Here is a 5,155-nt window from a genome sequence, read left to right as displayed (position 1 = left end):
TTGGGTAGAGAGAGAAAGAAATTGTAAAAAATGAATAAATAGTATTTTATATAGTATGGTAATTCTTAAAATTAATGAATGGTATTTTTGTGCATTAATTTTTTAACTTTATCCCTTGCCTCTTAGAATAGCCAACACCAAGGAACCTAGATATTAGCTATTCTCCCATCTCCTTAAATGGCCATTCTTTCTAATCAAATAAGGTGTTAAAGAGGGATTAGGAATTAGAGGGAATGGTTATTCCATCCTCCAACCAAACATGTTGTAAGAGTGTTGAGAAAATTATAAAGGAAAAAAACTCTCAACTCTATAGAGAAAAACCATTCTTCCTCCATGATTTCATAGCAGTTTCCCACTACAACTATTTTTTAGATTAATAAACTTGTAAGATGTCTAAGAATTAAGATTCTGGAGTCATTATGCATTAGTCTTCGTAAGGTATAAGATTGATACAAGTTTGATCAAAGTAAAATTATTCTACAATTTTTTTTAATCCACACATTTTCTTACATTTGTATCAAACTCAAATCGGGGATTTTCATGTTGTTATTATCTCTGGAAAATATGGCTAACATGCTAAGAATCATTAATTTTGCCTTTATTTTATGATTATCTTGATTTTAAAGCTTACATGACATGTGCACTCGAGCATTTGACTCATTAGTTGGTGCATTATCCCCATGTCTAAAGAGTAGGATTCGAATCCCCCCTCCCCCAATTATAAAAAAAAAGCATACATGGCATGTTAATTGTAATTACTTAAAAGCATATTTTTAGGGTCTAAATTTTTCTTCATATGATGCTATATATGCCTAATAAAATCCTAAAAAATTGAGCTTCAAGTGATGTGAAAATATGGAGAAACATAAAACCTTAGAAGTTTGACCAAAAACTTTGACTATATTTTCTCTTTATCTTGGATGTTTTTTGGATACATGATTTGCATACCAATAGAATCCTTGTATGATAAGCTTTCCATTGGCATATTATTTGTATCATTTGAATATGTATGTTGACAGAATTTAGTAAAATAAAAGTAGGAACAAAATTGAAAAAAGGAAAATATGAAGGTTGAAGATGAAGTGCAAATTAGAAGCTCGACCTACTCTCTGTCCAACACGTGTAGCCCACCTTTAACTCCGATTGGTGCATCGACCATCACAATAGACTCTCCTCGTTGAGACTAATCAACTAGCACCAAGAATGTGACAAAAAGTCGTTAACACGATAACACATGGATTATATGGATCGCCTCAATAGAGTGATTTTGACTAATAAAATATTTTTTGGCTAGAAACACAAGCACACTTGTGCCTTTATATGACTTTATTGAAAAATACGAGGCTCACCTATTAGCAAAAGAATACACATAATAAGGTATGAAATATGAAGAAAGCTTTTCACCAGTAGTGAGGTTTCCCTCAATTTGCTTAATACTAGCAATAGTTGCAAATTTGGATCTGAAACTTTACCAAATGGATGTTAAATCAACATTTCTCAATAGAAAATTGGATATATGGATCAACAATGATGGCTTTGTGGCAAAAGTTCAAAATTTGCAAGTTCAAATGATCTATTTATGGCCTCAAGTAATCATCTAGACAATAGTCTCTCATATTTCATCATAATTGGTTTGTGATGATTGAACAGAACCAATGTGTGTATGTTAAATAATCCAAGGGAAGTTTCACCATATCACCACTATACGTTAAAGATATACAATTGGTTGGAAATTATAAGGAGTTCATTAACGTCACTAAAAAATATGTGTCCTCAAACTTTTAGATGAAGGGCATAAGTGAAGCAAATTATATGCTTGGAATTAAGATTTTATGTGATCGTTTAAAGAGACTTATTTGTTTATCTCAAGAGACATTTATTAAGAAAGTTCTTAAACGGTTCCAAATGCAAAATTACAATCCCATTGATACTCTTATTATAAAAGGTGAATTCGTAAGTCTTGATATGACTTTTAAAACTCTAGAAAAATAAAAACAGATGGCTCGTATTCCTTATTGTAAAGGTTTTTTTACTCAAACAAGTTTTATTTCATTAATAAAAAGTAATTTACAAAGCTCCATAGTTCAAGATGTTAAACTGGAAGGACAAAAACACAATTAACTAAAAATAACACCTAAATAATAATAAAAATGATAAATACATTCGTTACATAACATATAAAAAAGAAAAATATGAGTTGAAACATCCTCAGAAAAACAGTAACACTCAAAGATAATTTTTGCCATCAAACACGAAGAAATATTAAGTCAAACCGTAACACTCCTTATTCTAAAGTTGTTGATAGCCTCATGTATGCCATGATGCGCACTAGACTTGATATTAACTTTGCAATTTGTTTGGTAGATAGATTCCAATCAAATATTAGACATGCCCATTGCAAACCTATTAAAAGGATTTTGTGCTATCTTAATGGATTTTGTTTTTGCTCAATAAATCTTAAGGGAATTTTTTTTTTTGCTCAATAAATCTTTAGGGAATTGCTGATTACATATTATGATATCAAGATTCAAACCTAAACTTAATCAACTATAGCGATGTTGATTGGGGAATTGACATAAATGAGCGCTAATTAGCATCAGGCTATGCATTCTTGCTCAATGGAGGTGTTATCTTGTCACGACTCGGTACTCCACTCAAGCCCATGACAACCGCCGCGACGTCCCGATAGACATTCATTGTCCGGAATGCCAACTGGAACCTTGTAAGGCTTTAATATCAATTTTCGCACCCCCTTGTGAGCAACAGTTGTTAAGTATCATGTTTTGAGAGACCATAAACTATTTCCAAATCAAAATAATAGAAAAATAATTTTTGGCTCACAGGGGCATTTTGGTCTTTTTTCCTCGAAAGTCTCGAAACCAGCTAAAAATGTAGTATGCGAGTGAAAAACACATATTTCATAATCAAAAATAAGTTTAGATGTGTAAAACATTCATTTAAAGTGAAACTATAACTATTTGAATATAATAAAAATATTTAATAAAATATTCTATTTTCTTATAAAACAATATTTATAGAGTTTTCGGTAAATAATTTTTATAGCGTAAAAGCTAAATAAATTCATACATACTGTAATATAGATAACCAAAGTATAAAATTTAATTTACAGTGACACTTGGGCCCACGAACGACCAAAAATATCAAAAGCTGTAAACCTATAATTTTTGAGGATGCAAGTCCAACTGTAGCCCTTAACAAAGTGAGCTATCTACCGACTATCCTGAGCCTGAAATGAGTGAAAAGGAGGGTGGTGAGATTATATAATCTCAGTGAGTAAACAAATACCATCTAAAATATCAAAAGATGAGTAAATGGAGACAGATAAAATAGTTTAACATACTGTAATTCATCACCTTTTAACTCATTTCAACCAAATAAAATCAATTCACATAAATCGAGTAATCAACATGGCTTATGAATTTCTTAAAACTTTGGCTCGTGCCAAAATCATTCTTATACTCAGTTATCAGGGATACCTTGGCTGAAGGCTATCCCAACCGAGTCCGCCAAGGTTATTAAAAAGTTATGTACGCATAAATCATGTTTTTATTTTAAAAACATAGCCGTTTCTTGGCGTTGGCTAAGTTCACCCTCACGTGATGGTTTGACGTGAAGTAAACTCTAAAGTGTTAACCTCAGGAGTTATCCATCCGTGCCTCTCATACTGAGGTATGAATATAATAGGGTTACCGTGCCCCCTCTAATAGGCTGGTCCACGGAACCCATCCACTGCAGCGACCAATTATAACCCACCAATTCAATAAAATTCAACAGCATGACATGGCAATTTTATCATTATCCAGCCTATCAAGGCAAACAACAGTTTATACATTTTCAACACAAATACCAATTCAGCCATTCATGCCAATATTACCATAAGCCAATCAATTAGAACCATAAATTCACAATACATCAAATGGTCTCCAATTACTCTATTTTCAAAGCCATCATTCAATTTCAAGACAATTTATAAAATCATTTCATTTAAATACATGTTGTTTATAAAACATAAAGATTTACCATTTAAACTCATTTTCCATAAAATCACAAAATTGGATAAAAACCACTTTAGATAATTAAGACGATAGTAAGGTTACTCACTATTTCGGGAGTTGAATTTCGAGTACTCCGATTCTTGATCCTCAGGTACTATCTCTTTACTTTTGCTAGAATGTTCACAACCTAAACATAATGCACAATAAGCCATTTACTATATTTGTGCTAAATTGTTATAAAACCAATTCAGGCTCTATACTAATGCATGAAATAGGATGTAAATTGTTCGGATTATTGTATAAACACAGTGTTCTATACAAATTCAATTGTGTACCTAAATAAAACGGTATTGGTCTAATTCGATCTATCACTCGATTAATTGGCCAATACGTCCAATTCAACTCCAAATAATTTCATTTTTCTCCCAATACTCCAAATCATCAAACACAAATTAAATAACTTGAAATATGGCAGAATCATCCTCACATTTTTTTCTTGGAAAATTCGGCCATGGTGGGTGCATCAACACTATAATTTTTCAAGCTTGATTCTCACACCATAAATCACTAATTCCTAACCAAATCACTTGAAATAAAATCAAAATCATCATCAATACTCTACAAGGAAGATTCGGCCAATGGAGGTTCTTGAGGGGTATACGATTTTTCATGCTAAACATTACCATTTTCGGTTTTCACCACCACAATTTATTAAATTCTAACTAAATAGCATAAGACATCACAAGATTCATCTTCAATATTGTCTTTATAAAATTCGACCAATGAAGAATCCATGAAGAACTTATGATTTTTCTTACTTGTTTTCCTTCCAAACATGATAAATCAACTATAAACACTAAAATATCTCAAAATCTAACCAAATAAATCATCAAATCTTCTCTTTCTAAATTTGGTCAGCCATGAATCCTTCATGATATCTTGTGATTCAACCATGGAAAATGCAAAATAATGCATGGGAAAGGTAGATCACAAGTCAAAATCAAGAAATTTTACCTTTGATTGCTTGATTGCTTGATTACTTGAAATCCACCAATTTTTCTCTTGAATTTTCACCCTAGGGTTCTTGTTCTTTCTTTTCTTCCTTTGTTCTTGCTTTGGCTGGCCATATGAAGAGAAAT

The 5,155-nt window shown here is 31.8% G+C and overlaps 1 long non-coding RNA gene across 1 annotated transcript; it reads right to left on the bottom strand.

Moving 5' to 3' along the window:
- LOC108662114 lies at window positions 2,261-4,161 on the bottom strand. Its single transcript, XR_001927898.1, has 2 exons — window positions 4,123-4,161; window positions 2,261-2,752 (listed from the first exon to the last, which is right to left on the bottom strand). It is a non-coding gene; the product is annotated as an uncharacterized LOC108662114 (long non-coding RNA).

Source organism: Theobroma cacao, chromosome 5 (assembly GCF_000208745.1).
Source record: "Theobroma cacao cultivar B97-61/B2 chromosome 5, Criollo_cocoa_genome_V2, whole genome shotgun sequence".
In the NCBI taxonomy this organism is placed as follows: Eukaryota; Viridiplantae; Streptophyta; class Magnoliopsida; order Malvales; family Malvaceae; genus Theobroma; species Theobroma cacao.
Note: the sequence above shows the minus strand (reverse complement) of the source record. Positions and strands in the feature narration are given on the sequence as shown.